The 19,292-nt window shown below is 41.5% G+C and overlaps 1 protein-coding gene across 3 annotated transcripts in view; it reads right to left on the bottom strand.

The window, feature by feature from the left end:
• The window catches only part of MYO3B (myosin IIIB), a 545,106-nt gene continuing 525,814 nt past the window's right edge, over nt 1-19,292 (bottom strand). For all 3 annotated transcript variants that reach the window (XM_058664616.1, XM_058664615.1, XM_058664617.1), the window contains one exon: nt 1-942. The gene's annotated coding sequence lies outside the window, so the exon portion shown is untranslated. The remainder of the gene's footprint in view (nt 943-19,292) is intronic.

Raw genomic sequence — 19,292 nt, 5'->3', positions numbered from 1 at the left:
GAGACAACAGTCCCGACCCCATGAAAATGAAAACATCCTCAGGGTATAGCGCTTTGAACAATGCATGAAATTAATGTCAATGAAAGGTTTACAACATGAATAAACAAATGGATTGTTGTGATGATCACATGAAGGTGAGCGTGGTCTATATGGTCCACGAGGCTGACAAAGCTTCCTGCAGAAGGTTCAGTGTGCTATTTTAGTCTCCATTTAAAATTCCGCACTTGGATAAATCTCCGGCAAATGGGGAAGCCATGGCGGGGAGCCGTTGGCTACTGGGTAGCCGATCCGCTTGGGAGAGACCAGAAGTTGCTGCCATCTGATATCTGCCCATGGCTCCGCAAGGGGAAGTTGGGGGTAGAAGTACAGTTCCTAGTGGACAGGTGTTTGAAACCAGGAGCCATTCTTGCCAGCAGCACCCTGGGGGAGGTCTCTGCAGATAGGCAAGGATTAAGTCGGAGAGGAGACCACACTGCTTTTCCATCAGGAGCTGGCTGGTGGCCCCCAGCAGGACAGGGCAGAGACTCAGTGACAGGTGACAGAGGCCAGGCACCTGGAGTAAAAACCTTCAGTGTTGCCGCCACTCTGTTTTGCAGTGAACTCTCAAGTTATGCTCCCTAGAGCAGTCAAGCCGACAACTTTCATAGCTCCTGACATATTTCCATTATACCTCCATCTGGTCACAGCTGTTTCAAAGAATCAGAGGCATCTCTTTCCGTATCAAAATAATCATGTAATGAATGCAAAAGTTTTAGTCTCTAATCCTACTTGTCAGAACTGAAATGTGAATATCACCACCTTTTCTTCAGAAGTTTTTACTTCAGTCAAGGAAAAGAGAATTCCAGGAAGGAAACAAGTTTCAAAGTGTCCCGTTCTTGTTTTCTATCAGGAGTTCAATGTCCAAGTATTGATTTACATGAATATGCAGAGATTTTTCAGAACCTGGGGAGGGTGCATAGACAAGCTTAGGAAAGTAATAACAAAATAGCTCAGGGCCAGTGCTGTGGCATAGTGGGTAAAGCTGCTGCAAACAGTGCCAGCATCCCATACAGGCACAGGTTCATGTACTGGCTTCTCCACTTTTTATCCAGCTCCCTGACAATGCACCTGGGAAAGCATACGCTTGGACTGCTGCACCCATGTGGAAGATCTGGATGAAGCTCCCAGCTGTAGGCTGCTGGCCATTCGGGTGAGCCAGCAGATGGAAGGTCTCTCTCTTTGACTCTGCTTTTCAAATAAATAAATGAATGAATAAGTGACTAAACAAACGTATGTATGTATTGATGGTTGCATGTGAAAAAAATCTCTCAAATTACTGAAGAGTGATGCAAATTTGAGGGAGAAGCTGGCAGCTGACTAATGCTGGGTGAAAACAGTATTTAAGAAATTCATGGTCATGGGAGCCTGCTGATGGAGGCAGAACTCTGGGGGCCATCTCAGAGGATGCAGCGATGCACTGGAATGCAGGGCTGGCTGATCTGACACAACCAATTCGGCTGTTAGCCCTTGGCCCTCTGCCCTTCAGAGAAATACACCTTGGGGCTGAGGGCAGCAGCTGGGACTGAGTCACTAGGCCATCCAACCCACACCCTCTCCCTCACAGCAGACACCTCTGGAGATGGAGCCTCATCACAGATTCCCAGGTCCAAGCTGGACACTGCGCATGGTCTGTGGCTCTGAGAGCCCCACAAGTGGGCCTGTGTGCGTGGTTGTTCTGTAGTGGACGGCGGGGGTTGCTCAGGCCATACTTTGAGAACTGCACCTACAACCTTTACCTTCACTCCCTCATCCTCTCTATAATAATTTTTCTTTAAAATTTATTTATTTATTTGAAAGAGTTACACAGAGAGAGAGAGAGAGAGAGAGCGCTACCATCTGTTGATTTCACTCCCCAAATGGTCACCATGTCCAGCACTGGACAAGGCTGAAGCCAGGAGCCAGAAGCTTCCTCCAAATTTGTTACATGGGTACAAGGTCCAGGCATTTGGGCCTAGCTCCATTGCTTTCCCAGTTGCGTTAGCAAAGGAGCTAGATCTGAGGTTGGAGCAGCCATAACTCGAAATGGGACCCATACGGGATGTGGACACTGTAGGCCATGGCTTTACCTACTTACTACGCAGTAGTCATTTTGACCTGATCTTTTCAGGGTTTCTCTTACTCTGTATAAATCTGTCTTCTGGACGATTTGGTGAAAAACCCCCAGTGGCTGGGGGGTTCAGCAGAGGTGCCTGCCTTCCCTGTAACTGCTTACTCCATGGTGTACAACCTTTTGTGAGACTACCAGGGGCACAGATCTGGGACTTAAAACCTTCCCCCCAAATTAGGCCATTTTACCTATTTTAAAAATGGGAAAAAAAGTATCCTTTTATACATTTGTAAAGTTGCATTTCTTTCTTCTATACTGTTTAAGTCATTTTGAAGGTTGTGTGCGTTCAATATCCCACTAGATACAAGGGTTACCTAATTAATGCCCTACTTCTGAATTTTTAAATTTTTTTCCATGCAATCCTGCAAAGAACATTTTGTACATATTTCAGATCCTTACTCAGGACGCCTCCTGTCAGGGGAATGGCTGAACAGAAAGAAGACAGGGTTCCAAGGCTTGTCATACACTTACTTGACTTGCAGGCTGGAAGCTGATGCTGGCGTATATGCCTGCCAGCGGGATCTGAGCATGCTCACTTCCCAAGAGAGTCAGAAATACTTAACACTTTATGAAAAAATTGCCCTTCTGAAAGTTAAACTCAGATTTCTAATTTTTACTCTATTACTACTGAGACTGAACATTTTTTTCCTGTGTGTTAATTTTATTCTTTAGTGAACTAATTGTGCATGCTTCTTTATTCTTTATTGAAACCTTTTAGTTTTTGTTAACAGTTTGTGTTTCCACACTCCAAGCTCATGGGTTCATTCCTCAAAGGCCCCTAAGCATCTGGGGGCAGGGATGGGCTGGTCCAAAACATGGAGCTGAAGCTCCATGTGGGTAGCAAGAACCCAATTATTTTCGCCATCTCTGCTACCTCTAAGGTCTGCAGTAGCAGAAAGCCAGAATGGGGAGCCCCAGCTGGGAGCTAAATCCAGGTACCTCTGAAGTGAGCCATGGATTCCCTGACCAGGGTCTGTTTACTTGTTTGTTTGTTTTTCTTTTCCCTGTAAAACTCTTTAAGGTCCTTTTAAAGCACCAGCAATGAATGACTGTCAAGAGGCAGTTCTCATGTGTCACTTGGGTTGTGGAGGCCCCAACAACTGCCCTTTCAAGGAGTTTGCAGAGTCGGCCTCACTGCCTGCAGGGAGCAAAGTCTGCCAGGTCTGGTGGGAGGGAGAGCACAGAGAATGGGTACAAACGCTGGTCCTCAACCACTATTGTTGCAGTTTAGTCTCCAAACCAGCAGTATAGTGTCTTCTATCAATGTTCAGCAAATGATGGGAGGCTCAATTGGTGGCTTGCAAGGAGGTCAAACAAACAAAAAAACAAGCAAACAAAAACAACAAACCCAAGGTTCTTTGCCATCCTTCACTAGGTCTGAACTTCACTTTTTGTAAAAATCTAATGAGCGTTTCCAACTCCACTGACAGTCACTTCTTGTTTTGAAATTTCACCTGTAATGTAAGAAGTATTTATAGATTCTTGTGTTTATTTCAGATCCTTAAAAAAGAGACACATTTATTTGAAAGGCAGAATGACAGAGAGACTGAAGAAGAGAGATCTACCCAGTGGTTCACTCCCCAAATGCCTACAACAGCTGTAGCTTGGTCAGGCTGAATCCAAGAACCCCAAAACTCCATCTAGGTCTCCAAGTGGTGGCAGGAGTCCAAGAGCCCAAAGGCATCATCTGCTGCCTCCCACATGCTTCAGCAGAAAGCAGAATGGGAAGCAGAGGCAGGACTTGACTCCAGGCACCCCAACATGTGGGCATCCCAAGCAGAGGATTAGCCTGCAGTGTCATGACACTCATTCCTACATCTTTTTTTTGCTTCTGTTTCTGTATTTGCTTCTTTTAAAATGTGTGTTTATTTATTTGAGGGGCCAGCATGTTAGCTTAATTGACTAATCCTCTACCTCCAAGTACTGGAATTCCATATGGGTGCCAGTTCATGTCCTAGCTGCTCCACTTCCCATCCTTCTTTGTGTTTATGGCCTGGGAAAGCAGTAGAGGACGGTCTGAAGCCTTGGGACCCGGTAACCATGTGGGAGACCTGGAAGAAGTTCCTGGTTCCTGGTTTTTGATCAGCTCAGCTCTGGCTGTCACAGCCATTTGGGGAGTGAACCAGTGGCTAGAACATTTTTCTGGCTCTTCTTCTCTCTGTAAATCTTATCTATATTTCCAATAAAAATAAATCTTAAGAAGTTTATTTATTTATTTGGAAGGTAGGCACACACACAGACACACACACACACACGGAGAGCTAGCTATCTTTTACCCACTGGTTCACTGTCCAAATGTCTACAACAGCCAGGGCTGTGTTTCCACCCTGGCCTCACATCTGGGAGACAGGAGCCCAAGTACTTAGGTCATCATCTGCTGTCTTCCAAAGTGTGCAGTAGTGGGAAGCTGGAATGGAAGAGGAGTGGCCAGGATTTGAACCAAGCACTCCAATATGGTTACTTAACCTGCTGCACCACAACATCTGCCCCCTATTTCTCTGTTCAGCTACCAATAAAATACTGGTTTGTGTGTGTGTCTGTGTGTGTGTGTGAATTCATTTATGGTATATCTTAATATTTAATAAGAAATATCTTCTTTCCCTATTTCCTTTCGTCCCTCCGTGTCACCTTTTGTAATTTCTGTGCTCTTTGTAGCAGAGAAATAGTACCTAGCACATAATACACAGGAAATCATTTTTAAAGAAACCTTCTTTAAAAAAAAAACATGATATGTGAGTACCTAACTTCTATACAAATAAATAAATACCACAGTAAAATAAGTAGGAAATATGATACTTCATTTTTACTGCATGTCGAAATAGCAACATATTTAATCGTATGTGAACTCTAAGAGAACAGGCTTATATTGCAAGGCAAGAGGAAGAAGGAAGAGAGGGAAGTAACACAAATGACTAGCAAAGCTACATAAAGATGATGTCATCAACAAGACAAAAGAAATTTTTTCTATTATTAATGGTTAAAATGCTAAGCCTCCAATGTCTGAAAACTTTAGGAAATGGGGAATTTTCATTCAAATTCTTAAAGAATTTATTCCAGTTAGGGGAACATTCATTCAAAATGCAGATTGTGCAAATACTTAGCCCTGGCAAATATCTTTTGAAGGCTATTAATGAAATTGGAAATTATTCTACCAAATATTCAATCCCTTTTGAATGTTTGTAACTAACTTAATTATAAGTGATAAAACTGGAAATAATGTAATTTTCACATGTACTACTAATTTGTCAAATAACTTATTAAGCCATTTTTTTTCAATGCTAAGAATTTAACTGTCGCTGGTTATTATGCTATCTAAGGAAAAAGAAATGGGCTCTGGCTTAGTGGGTAAGATACCTTGTTCCATACTGGAGTATGTGGGTTTGATACCAGGCTCCTGCCTCAGCTTCCTCTGGTAAAGATGCTGGAGGCAACAGAGGTGGCTCAAGCACTGGGATCTCCATCACTCATGTAGAAGACCTGGACCAAATTCCTGGCTCCAGTTTCAGTTTTGGCCCAAATCCAACTTAATCAAGTTATTGGGAAGTGATCCAGCAAATAGGATCTCAATCTCTCTGTCTCTGTCTCTCTCCCTCCATCCCTCAAACAAACAAAACAGAAAAGAATGTATCCTATTAGAAAACTCCTAGTAATTTCTGGATATTTGGAGAATTCTGAAATGAAGGCCATCTCCTTGCAATCCTAAGGTAATTTTTAGGTCAACATCTTTAACAGACTTTATCATTTCATTGTTATTACTTTCATTTGAGCAAAATATGGCTTTCACCTTTTCTAGGAATGTTATACTTGGCTAATGTGATCAAATATAGCATTTATTTAGGGGGATGCACTGAGGAAATAAGCTAGACATCTGGAGTAAGCCTATTACCAGAACTCCTTACTTGGCCGTCTCTGAGGTCAGGCCCAGGAGTTGCTGATTTTGGAGCCCTTTTCTATTGGCTGCTCTGCTCCATACTGCCTGGGTAAGGAAGTCCCACTGCGACCTGCCTGGTGACTGAGAAGGTGATGTGGGCAGCCATACAATGGCCTGTGCATGGTAAGACACATGTGTCCTACACTGGTGTGCTTGATCTGAGTTCTCGCTGCAGGTTCCAAGTCCAGCTTCCTACCAGTGCATACCCTAGGAGGCAGCAGGTGATGGCTCAAGGACTTGGTTCCGTACTATACACGATGGAGACTGGCAGTGGGCATTTGGGGAGTAAGCCAGTGGATGGGTGCTGTCCTTCTGGGCTGTCTCACTGCTTCTAAACTAATTTTAAAAAAGAAAGTATTAGAAAAAAATTACATCTGTGAACATGCAAAGACTTTTGTTTTTGTCATTATGTTTTAAATAATCCAGTGAAGCAATTCTTCACTTGGCATTATATTTTATTTGGTATGACAATATAATGTACAGATGACTTGACATATACAGGAAGATCTGCATATCTATATGCAAATAGGGGGTCCTGGGGCCAGTCCCCTGTAGCTTCTGAGGGACAATGATAGGTATAATTTCTAGACCCATACAATTTCTAGATGATCATACTTTAACAGTAACCGGAAGACAGAAATAGGTACTTCTCTAAGGGTGGCTAGGAAGAACCTGCAGTTTCTTTGTATAAGTGGAAATCTGTTTCCTAACCATTCAGGTCAGCTGTTCTTAGCTGTCTCACTTAGGCCATTCTCAGCCCAGCTCTACTGGGGAGGGCTTTCTGTTTCTAACTTTCGTCCTTGTCTCCACCCAGTGAAACTCCAAGAGAGTTGGTCTTGGTCTGGGTCACACTGGCACAGGGCTTGGCACACAAAGTAGATTTACTTTAAGGATGCTGAATGATTGGCAGCCTGGGTTTTAGACAAGGAAGGTGTCTTGGCTGGAACCACGTATCTGTTGTGGGTGTTTCATGAGCCATGATGATTACGGAGCTGGAAATGACATTCTGTTCATTTGGTGTCTAGCTTGATGACCGAGCTAACTTATTTCAGGTAGAATGATTCAGTCTTTCTTTCTCCACCACCTGCACTTTGCTAAGTGCTTAAGAAGCCAGCCATCACTAACAGCCCAGGAAGAAGCAAGCTGGGAGCTAAGCCAAAGAGGCTTAGCAAGCACAAGGAAAGCTGCCCAGTAACCCAGGTGTCTAGAACAGCGTGTGGAGTCTTTGCTAACTTAAAGAGTTAATGTTTTACGGCTGCCATTTATTTGGGCAATACAGGTCTTGTATCTATTACAGGGCTTGAGGAGAGAACAAAGCTTTGTCAAATGCCATTGGCTGTTGCTCAGCCCAGAATCCTGGACATTTGCAAGAGGAGGAGCTGTGTTTGTGATCACTGGGAAGAATCTTTACAAAAGCAGAAAAAGAAAGGAAGAAAAAAAAATTCCTTTTCCCATCAGTGAGAGTTGCTGTTTTACTGGTGGGGAAAACTGCCAGTTTTAGAAAAATATTTTGGGCACACAAGCAGAATTCCAGTGTGAAAATAACTCGCCAAGAGCGTTTTCACCATTCACTGAGGTCTGGAGCTGGGCTCCGTGATTTACACAGCGTGGCGAGGAGGGTTGTAGGCCATTCTAGACTGATAATGTACATTAGGGACAAATCACCCCTGAAGTCAGGAGGACAACGTATTTTCCCTCCTCAGGACTAGCTTTCAATAGGATTTAGTTTGTTTCTGTCTGTACCTCTGGAGTCGCCGTAAAGAGCACAGCATGAGTTAGTCCAGGAGCACTAAGTGAGACAAGCAGGCATCTCTTTTTCAAAAGACAAAAATTCAAACTCCAGTTTAAGAGGCGAGACAAAATTCACTTTGCCAATCATCGGTCACGTAATTTGCCAGAAAGGAATTTGTTCTTGTGATTGTTCCCTTAAAAACACGAAGATGATCATGTCGATGAACATTCTTTTTTTCCCCCTCTTTAACTTTCCATAATGTTTCCAGGCTTTACTATTTGGCAAAGACAATTTGGGACAGATTTCTTTATTTTCTCCTCTGGCCTAAAACAAAAAACCCCCACTTTCCAAACTGTTACCACCGAAGAGTTTATTAAATGGCTGAAAAAGACAGCTGGTCTCGCCATCTGTTAAAATCTTTCAGGGGCCAAATAAAACAGGTTACACCTTTAGCCCTGCCAAGTCTTGCAATGCCCCCTTCCTCTCACTGCCCGGGGAGGGCTAATCTGAATTTCACGCTCTGATTTTGCTATCGCCAGTGTCAGAGCTTCGCCTGCGCCCTTCTCCAAGTTGCCGCCACAGCTCTCTTTGAGTTGCAAAGCTATTCTCACATTTCCCCCAAGTACATTTGCAACCCGTTACCTTCCACCTCCAGAGTCTCTATAGTTACAACAACGTCGGAGGAAATCCGCAGAACCTAACACATTCCTGACTTGGGAAGTACGTTTGTGTTGTCTCTGCAACCATTTTTTTCTTTCTGTAAATGCTAATGGAGGTAATTCAGATTTTGGAACAAAGGCTTAGCTCACCGCACACTGCAGGTGTGAAAGGGTTGAAACAAAAGAGATGCTAACCCTAATGGTATTTCTTGTCATTAACAATTCTTTGATGTTCACACTGGAGCTTCCCTTTTATCTTTTAGTTTTTCAGCCATCTTTGTTAACAGGCGGCTCAATTGAATCTTTTTTTTCCCCTACCTCCCCCTGTCCTTTAAAAACACCTGCAAAATGTTTATGCTAAGTTAGTTTCCACTACATCTTTTAGTACCAAGGTGAAGTAAAATGAGATAAAGCCTGTGAGGTTATTATTAAAACATCAGTAAGTTTCTATCATTAAGCTGAAGGGGAAGATCAATAAAAAAGGAGCACTTAATGTTACTTTAATAAGGACGAGTTTCCTGTAACAGGACTTGGGATTAACTTCAGTATCACTGAAGTGGGCTTTACAATAAAGATGTTGCTGGGATCACAAGAGTTTGACTTGCCTTTACCCAATTAAACAGTTTGCGGATATTCTGAATGTACTTGATCTATTATTTCCTGTTTTATCGGAAGCTTTCATGAAACCCATGTTTAAAGGATCCTTGACGATAGCTTTTTCTCCCACATGTCAGTCCCTGGCAGGCTGCCAAAGGCTTCCTAAGGTAAGTCTGCGTGTTTGTCCTTCTGTCCATTTAGGATTAGGCCGAAGGGGTGAGATGACAGGGGGCAGAGCTGTAGCTTCAGAGAAGTTTGTTTAACTCGCTTTGATGACAGCAAAATGCAGGCAATAGTCAGCGCTCCATAATAGAGCATCCTGAGCTATTCAGTGGGTGCAAAGTGGAATCATATGTTTCACACTGAAGTGTTGTGTCCGATCTTACTCTTCATTCGATTTTGCACCATTTTAAACACAGCAGCATGCTTATTAGTTGCTTCTAATTTAAGACACCTTCCCTTTCAGCTGCTTTGGAGAAGGTGGTTAACTAGTTAACACTTCAACCAATGTAAATGGCGGGGTGGGGGTGGGACATCTTTAGCTAGTTAATTTGTTTCTACCTAAGAAATCTTTCTTTGGGGCAAGTGTTAAGTGTTAATTTGGAGCTGGTTGAACTACACAGTCACAGCTGCAACAAGAGGCAACTCCCTCAGCCTTTATGCTTTGGAGTTCAGCACCAAATATCAAGTGCTAAGGGAAAAAGATAATAAGCAAAGATAAAATACAAATTAATGTTAACAATGTATCTACTTTATGAGGTTCCTCTCATTTTATTTAATAATTCTTAGCATTTATAGGATGCTTTTCATCTTCAAAGCACTTTACAAATGTTAGCTAATTAACCATGAGGTAATGAGGCCTGAATGCAATGCTGTAGTAACTCTTTTCTGGTTTGGATTATAAAGTTAAACTAGAGATGTGCATATTCATGTATACATATTAAAAAAAAACAGTATTAGGTGATCTTACAGATTTTTATGAATCAGTGAATCAGGCAATTTATCTTCTAAGTATTTCTTCTGTTTCTCTGCAATAAAAAATCTTGGGCAATTCAGATTTCACGCACTGTAAGGATTTTCCCATCTGGCAGGTGGTTGGCAAGCTTGCTTGCTTCTTAGCCTTGTCTATTCTTATTCCTCGCTATTTGTAACCTTGATCTGTCTCTTCTAGTCCAGTAACGCAGAACAATCAAAAAAGGAGGGACTTTATTAGGAATTAGAAGTAAAAACTATTCCCTCCTGCACCTCCTCCCATTTCTTTTGGATAAGATCTTGGTGAAATATATGCTAAGTTGTTTGTGGCATTTAGCTCTGTTCTGTATAACGATGCTGGTGCAATTAAATTGCAGTGAAATGGTACATGCATGTTGTAGATGGTGAGTCTGACTTTGTGTAACGTCTTAATGACATAATTTTTTTAACACACAGCATATTTTATTCAATATGAAATATCACCTCATATAAAACAGACTCTAATAAGGAAAAAAGTAAGTCACTAACAAAACTATCTTAGTTCCTCCTATACTTATACACAAATTAACCAACACACTCTATGAGAATGAATTGTTGGATGCAAACCTAAGGGTAAGCCTCATTTTCTTGAGCCCTTAATTTGGAAAGCTTCTAAGGCTAATCAGTCTCTTTATACTCATGAGTAAAATCTTGACAATTTAGAATGAATTTTATGTAAACCACTGAAAGTCTTACATATTCTAATTAGAGAATTTTAACAAGGATTTATTCTATTTTAAAAAAGTATCTCTCCCCCTATGAGTTTCAGCCTTTTAAGCTCTCTCAAGTACTCTAAATGCAGGCTGGCAAGTGGAGGTTTCAGGCCGAGGTGTATGGAACTGGCTGAACTATTTGGGAAAAGCCAGGGCTGATATGTGATAGACATTTTTACTCTCCATTCCAATATTGCTGAAACCCTGCATACCCACTGTCAGTTTGTTTGCTATCATACTAGCAAGAAATTACCAAAGAGAAGACTCAACTACCAGTGTTGTAGGGTTTTTGACCCCCAGTATGGCAGCAACCTCAATTCTTGTCTCGCAGGAAAGAATTTTCGTGCGGACACAGTTTAGTTTTAAAGCAAGATTTATTAGAAAAGTTGACAAAGGAGACTCCTGTCCTAGTGATGGGAGGGGGCTCTGAGATAGAAAGGACCCTTACCCCTGCCATAGTGGCAGGAGGAAAAGCAAAAAGGCCCTAGTCCTCTGCCATGGTAGTGGGAGGAAAAGTAAAAAGAGACCCATACTAATGGGGGTGAACGCACCTTTTAAAGGTTTACTTCAAAGGGGCTCCCCAAGGACAAAAGGAAATTCCTGGTCCCCCTGGTATTTGGCTTTGGGGCAAAGGACCAGACAGGTGTCAGACATTGGACATTCCTGGCCTTGCGAACAGGAGTACTACACTTCCTCCAGTCCTCTTTTCAGTGATAAGGAGATCAGCCTGAGACCCTCTTACAGAATGGCCTGAGATGCTTCAGGTGGGGAATTGATATGCTAATGTAACCCTTGTCCCTTGGAAGAGACGTGCTCTGGTGAATCCAAGACATGGTGGGGGATTTTATATTTGAGAAAAAAATGACTTGGGGACCCAGAATACCCTAACTGCCTACTACCCAGTCTAACTCCTCTCACACCAGGATATACTAAATCTGGTTTTGTGTGATCTTCAAGACATGGCTGCTACACTGAGCCAGAGCTGCTGACAGATTGTACATAAAGTGCACTGTTATTGTAGATCCATGGCCCCCAGAGCAATGGATTACACACTCAACTTGTCATGGCACTGCTTGGCCAGCCAGTGCTTACACTATGCTGGTCAGATGGCAGTATTTCTATCCAAACATCAGGAGCTTGTTCCTAGCCATTTATATGTCATCGTCATGGTCTTCTGATGGGGTGGAAGAGGACACAGAAGAATCAAAAACAAAATCAGTTCTCATCCATAATGTGTTTCCTACACTCTTTTCTATTTGTCTAGGGGAGGAGAGAGACAGACCTCGGGGATGGTGGGATTGAAACCATTGCTATCTCATGGTGTTCCAAGAAAATATCTTAAACATTTCTTCACTCACTAGTTTCATTTCTGTTGAGATAAGCAATTTCTGCATTTTGGAGATATATTATCCCTCTTATTTTCATTTTGTACTTGAAAGGCAGAAAGACAGAGAAACAGATAGAGAGATCTTCTACCTGCTGGCTCACTCTCCAAATGTGTGAACAACTATGGCTGGCCCTGGCCAAAGCCAGGAGCCCAGAATCCTGTCTGAGTATCCCGTGTGGGTAGCAGGTAGTACATGAGCCATTACTGGGTACATATTAAGGGGTGCAATAGCAGGAAATGGGAATCAGGAGTGGGATCAGCAGTGGAACTAGGACTTGGTCTTAGGAACCCTGTGAAGGGATACAGGCAACCCAAGCAGTGCTTTTACCAGCTGCAAAAAGTACCTCTTCCATTTTCATTATTGTTATTCTTCACAGCATTCTTAATCTGCTTTGCTTGCTTTGTGGGTACTTTCAGTCTCTCCATATATTTTATTTTAGACAGTTGCTGTAGCCTGAGAGATATATAAAGTCTGCATCAGTTTTGTTACTGAGAGATTTAACCCCTGTACCTGCTTTAGCTTCTCCACCATTTCTTTCACTAGAACAGAACTGGTTTGGATGGGCAAGGGGATTCCTGCAAAGTGGACTACTGTGTCTATATGAATGTCAAAATGTCCATCAGTTAGTTATTTTATTTTTAATCAAAATTATGTATATTTAAAGCACAGAATATAATTTCATTGTTGACTCAAAAATGCCATATACTACGTACAAAATGACACAACTTACATACACACTAAGAAAACACACACATAAAAGTATGTAAAAGAAATTATGGAAAGACAGACATAAGTAGGAGAGAAAAGAAGAAAACTTTTATTGTTTTATTCTTTAGTATTATTTCGATATTTCTGTAATAAGGATGCAGATACCATATTCTCCCAGCCAGTTCTCTCACCTGTCTAAAACCTTTACTCCATGTCTCTCGCTCCACTGCAGCCATTCTCATCACCTTGTAGAAACTACAATTCACTCTTTCTCTCCCAGTTCTCTATCATCCTGGCTGCCTTCATGTAAACTTAGAGTGACTGTACAATTCATGGAGCAAATGGAACATCTTCAGAGCAAAGATGGTACCAGCGGAGATGGGCCAGGAGGACATGGTCTGTAGCCTGATTACTTGAGTAAGCCAGGTGCTGGCAGCCTCAGACACACTTTGTGGTGGATTCATTGTGGTTTACTGTTTGTTTATTACCCATCTTTCAACTTTCACTAAGTCACATTGGTGAGACAAGGCACAGTTTTTTGTCTGTTCACTACTGTATTCCAAGGCCCAGAGCCATGCTAGATATTAGAGAAACAATGGGTAAATGCATGGATGAATGAGTGAAAAACTCATTTTGGAAAAGGAGTTCTTATCAATGTGAAGAAAGGTTCTAAACTAGGCCCAGAATGCCCAATCTATATCATATCCAAGGCTCTGTATTGAGTTGAATGTTCTACATATAACAAGATATGCTAAATAGTTTTCTTATTTTTAAAGATCTATTTATTTTTATTGGAAAGGTAGATCAAATTTACAGAAAGAAAGAGCTTCTATCTGCTGGTTCATTCCTAAATGGCTGCAATGGCTGGGGCTGAGCTGATCCAAAGCCAGGAGCCAGATGCTTCTTCTGGGTTTCCTGGGTGCATCACAAAACTTTGGGCCATCCTCCACTGTTTTCCCAGACCATAGGCAGGGAGTTGGATGGGAAATGGAGCAGCTGGGACATGAACCAGTGCCCATATAAAATCCTGGGGCTTCCAAGGTGAGAATTCAGCCATTGAGCCATTGCACCAGAACTATCTAAGTTCTTAATTGATGATCTGGTATGACAGTGAATTCTAAGAACAGAGCACCTATCTCTTGTTAAAATGAATGATTCAAAATATGTTCCAAATCCTCATATTAAAGCCACCTTTGGTTGGCTTCTCTGAATGAATGTGTTGTTTCCCCTCATTACACTGGCGGAGTGAGGGCTGATTTACTAGAGAGTGATACAACCCTTTCACATGTTCTCTTTCTCCTTTGTATCTACCACCTGCAGATCTATTTTTACTTTTAGTAAGATAAATTCTCTTATTTACATTTTAACATTTTCTCATGTGGGCTTTATTTATTTATTTTTTGTTGCCATGAAATAAAACTTTAATTTACATAGTCTTTCTACATGGTCTAATTTCATTAGTTTCTACAAAGTCCCAGCTTAATTTTCATATGTATCTACCTTAAAGCCAACTTTTTTTCCCTGGTAAAGTCAGGAGGGAAATGGGAATGAATGTGTTTCTGCTGTTTTTGATGTCTACCATGGTGACCAGAAAAGGGCAGAATTTGCCTCCAACCAAATCCTGAATGGATGGCAGAATTGTGGCAGGCCCCTCAAGCTATGAGACCACTGTTGCACCAATGAGGGACACAGACCCATATCCCCTCACCAATAATGGTAGAGGAGACCCCCATTTCAGCTTCCGTGTCAAGGAGAGTTTAAAAAGCCCCTTCCCCATCTCTTCTGTGCTCTTCTTCCTCTGCAGCTCACTCCCTCACATATGTCTTTGTGCTGCATGGGGAAGGGGAGCCCGTGACCATGGTTCCCTGAAATAAAAGCCATGTAAATTCTTCTCATATGTTCAGCTGAGTTATTCTTTCCCTGTTGGTCAGCGAATCTTACAGTTTCATAGTCAGAAAAACGTGGATAGCCTTAAGCATATATGATTATGTTACTTTCTCATTCTTCCCTTTTATTTTGGTGTAATTTAAATGCTACCTTGGTTACCCTGTGAAATAAAAAACCATGAAGGCAGCTACTTTCTTTCTTCAAATCCACACGGTACTTGTACTTATTTTGAAAAAGGATTTAAGGGGCTGGCATTGTGGTGTAATGGGTAAAGCTGCTGCCTGGATGGTGGTTCAAGTTTAGGCTGCTCCACTTCCAATTCAGCTCTCTGCTAATTTAATGCAACTGGGAAAGCAGTGGAGGATGGCCCAAGAGCTACTCATGTGGGAGACCAGGAAGACGCTCCTGGTTTCTGAATTCTGGCTTCTGACTTCTGTCTTTGGCTCAGCCATGGCTGCTGAGGAAAAACAGCTGAAGATGGCCCAAGTCTTTGTGCTACTGCACCCATGCTGGAGACCTGGAAGAAGCTCCTGGCTCTGGACTAGTACAGCCATGGCTACTGGAAAACATTCGAAGAGTGAAGCAGCAGATGGAATATTGATCTCTCTCTGGCTCTTTCAAGTAAATAAATAAATCTTAAAAAAAGAAAAAGGTTAAAATACATTCATTTTTAATAATTTTTTTGTTTAATGTTCCCAAAAGAACCTCTTTCTCATTAGCAAACTATTTACAATAATGTATTTAAAGAGTGAGCTCAGAGAAAAGTAAAGAGCTTGGAGAGAAAGTGTAAGCTTCTTGGGTGGGTGGAGAGAGGAGTAAGAGAAGGAGTGAGCACTTGGCTTGAAGATGGATGCTCTGGAGCAAGGGAAATATTTAGATGACTCAGATTCTCCATCTTGTATTCTTATGTCTGAAGCTAAAATTCGTAGATTTTGTCTTAGCTATAAATATGATAGGAACAAGTGGGCACTACCAGTGAGGGAATGGCATCAGTTAAATGTGAAGTAACATCTTGATCCCGTGCAGCCAAAGCCAGAAAGAGAAGGTAGGTACTGCAGCAAGTGATTTTTCACTGTAAACCTTGTGTGAAAATCTCATCAAGTGGAATGCTTTGGTATTTATCAGAAGAATTAGAGAAACTGTTTAACAAGGCTTATTTTAGCAAGAAAGTTATGGGCAGAAAAACCCACAAAATAATGTAAATAATGTAAGGGGTCCATATACAGCTGGAGATGTTCATTTAACCCAATTCTTGGCATAGAGCAAGCATTTGATATTTATTTAAATAAATACATTTTTTTTTTACTAAGACTGAAGCCTTGACACAGATAATTTTTAAAAAATTTTTTTAAAGACTTATTTTTATTACAAAGTCAGATATACACAGAGGAGAGACAGAGAGGAAGATCTTCCATCTGATGATTCACTCCCCAAGTGAGCCGCAACGGGCCGATGCGCGCAGATCCGATGCCGGGAACCAGGAACCTCTTCCGGGTCTCCCACGCTGGTGCAGGGTCCCAAAGCTTTGGGCCATCCTCGACTGCTTTCCCAGGCCACAAGCAGGGAGCTGGATGGGAAGTGGAGCTGCTGGGATTAGAACCTGCGTCCATATGGGATCCCGGGGCATTCAAGGTGAGGACTTTAGCTGCTAGGCCACTGCGCCAGGCCCTACACAGATAATTTTTACAAAATCTCTAGCAAGCTGTGATAGTATTTAAAATTTCAGTTGAACTGCTGCCTTGTCACATGATTATCAGCTACCCAGCTGCATGTACAAATATTAGCCACTGCTAACCTGACCTGAGATGCATGGGATAAGGCTGTAAACAGTTAAGAAGAGAATGCCAAGGACTCAGAGAATCTTCTGGAGCTCAATGAGATTGATTTTCTTGTTACAGCTAGTTTGTATGAGGATACATCAGAAAGTCCATAGAAAATAGAACTAAAATAATTTCTGCAAAGAAGCTATAAAATCCAAACAGTCTTTTTCATAACATACATTTTCCATGATTTTTCTGGGGGAAAAACCTTTGGTATGCATTAATTTCAAACTTGGGGGCCAAAATGAGCTTCTTTTTATTTCATTTTTCGTGAACTTTTTGATGCTACCCTGTGTGTATTAGCATTTGAGTGAAGCTGTGAATTTGCTAGTGATTCAAAGAAAAGTGATGTTACTCAGACCTATGAAACAAATAGAAACTGAAGGTGAAGCGTCAGTGACCTGAGAGGCCCAGCATATGAACAGGATGTTCCAGCGGCTTCATGACCATGGATGTACCAGTTAAGGACACATCCAACTCTGGGAGCTCTTGTAGACTGCTGGATCTCCGGACACCACAGCCTATCTTTATGTGGTGATTCATAAAAAGCTAGTGAAGCTAATGTTTGATAGGTCTTGGGAGTCAGGCATGGGCCCCAAGGTGAAGCCAAATACCCTTCAGTGTTCAAAGGATTTGTTCTGGCTTCTCCCCTCCTTGGTCCTGTCACCCATGTTTTCTACTCTCTTTTGAAGGGTGCCTGGCGAGCTCTTAAGCCTTCCATATTCTTCCTTCTTCCCACACCTAGTGATCAATGCATGGTTTGTTAGGTTTACTTCAGTGGGTAATATTCCATGGTCTCATTTATATGTTGTACTATATTTCTTATGTATACTTTGTCAGTTATGCAATTTATATATTACATATTATGATGTATATAAATGTATATATTTTAAGGTATATACAATTTAGGGCCCAGCGTGGTAGTCTTGAGGCTAAAGTCCTCGCCCTGAATGAGCTGGGAAACCATATGGGCACCAGTTCTAATCCTGGCAACCCTGCTTCCCATCCAGCTCCCTGTTTGTGGCCTGGGAAACAGTCGAGGATGGCCCAAGGCCTTGGGACCCTGCACCTGTGTGGGAGACTTGAAAGAGGCTCCTAGCTTCAGATTGCCTCAGCTCTGTCCTTTTCAGCCACTTGGGGAAGTCAATCAATGGAAGGAAGAATTCCTTTTTCTCTCTCTCTCTCTCTCTCTCTCGCTCTCTCTGTATATATATATATATATATATGTCTGACTAGGACAAAATTGAAAATGTACCTGACTGAAAGAATCAGAGGGCTAGAAAGAGAATAACGAAATACTGAACCAAGGTCTAGTAAAGATGGAAATTCTGAGATGAGAGAGTTCACTATTTGAAGCAACTTTTCTTGTAGCAGCTTATTAATTCCTTAATAGCTCACTAACAAACTCTGAGGCAGAGCAATTTGGGGCTCTGGGGACAAAAATTAGAGTCTTAAACATCAGTCTCTACACACACACACACACACACACACACACACACACACTGACTCAGGATCACAAAGATCTGTACTCCAAGAGACAGTAGACCAGATGGAGATTTGTCTTACAGGGAATTTCAGGTCAGTTTCAACACATCATAGCCACTGAACTTGGATTTATGTGGTTCTAATTTACCTATGTCCCAATCAAATTCACTGTTTTATGGAGAAAGGGAATATGATCCCACACTTCAAATTATCTTTAAAAATAATTTTGCAAATGTATTTTTTGGCATGTAATAAACAAATGACAAAGAGAATAAGAAAACATAAATGAGAACCACATCACAGTGAAGCTATTAAAAAAATACTGAAAGTAGGGAAAAGACAGATTGTTTTCAAAGGGACCACAATTTGACTTACAGATGACCTTTCAACAGAAACAATGGGAACCAGAAGACAACGAAGTCTCATCTTTTAAAGTGCTGAAAGGAAAGAATTTATAATATAGAATATGGCAATTATAAAGAATGTCTTACAGGAATGAAGGTGAAATAAAGACATTTTTCATTAAATAAAATCTCACAGCCACAGACCCACACTAAAGGAAACATAAATAGTTCTTTTGGCAAAAAAATAGCAGGTCAGAGATGTGGGAAGAAATAAAGATCAGTGAAAACAATAGCAATCATGTCTTGTGGTATTTAGATAATATATGGGATTTAAAATATAATAGTGGGAATATAATCAAGGGTAAATACGCACATACATGTAGATATAAATAATGTTTTAAGGTGCATGAATTGTCCAAGTAACAAGTGATTCCTGATTTGATAAGCCAAGAATGTATATTTTAGTTTCTTGGACAGTCACAAGAGAATGACAATAGGGTTTGTACATATATAATAATATAGCCTTATAATATATAAAGCAAAAGTGACAAAACTAAAGGGGGAAAAGATGCACAAAGACGTCCTTTATCTACTGGTTCATTTTCCAAATGCCTACAATAGTCCAGGCTGGGTTAGGGTGAAGCCAGGAGCCAGAAGCTCAATCTGGGTCTTTCTCATGGCTGGCAGAGGCCCAACCACTTCGGTTATCATCTGTTGTTTCTCTGGGGACATATTAGCAAGAATCTGGATTGGGAGTAGAGGAGTAGGGCTTGAACCAGCCACTCAGAATGCAATATGGTTCTCTTAAACAGTATCTTAGCTGTTGTACCAAATGACCATTCACATAGTGGGAAATTTAAATACACTTCTC

The sequence above is a fragment of the Ochotona princeps genome, chromosome 5, assembly GCF_030435755.1.
Source record: "Ochotona princeps isolate mOchPri1 chromosome 5, mOchPri1.hap1, whole genome shotgun sequence".
NCBI lineage: Eukaryota > Metazoa > Chordata > Mammalia > Lagomorpha > Ochotonidae > Ochotona > Ochotona princeps.
The sequence above is the reverse complement of the archived record's forward strand: the minus strand, read 5'-3'. Positions and strand labels throughout refer to the sequence as shown.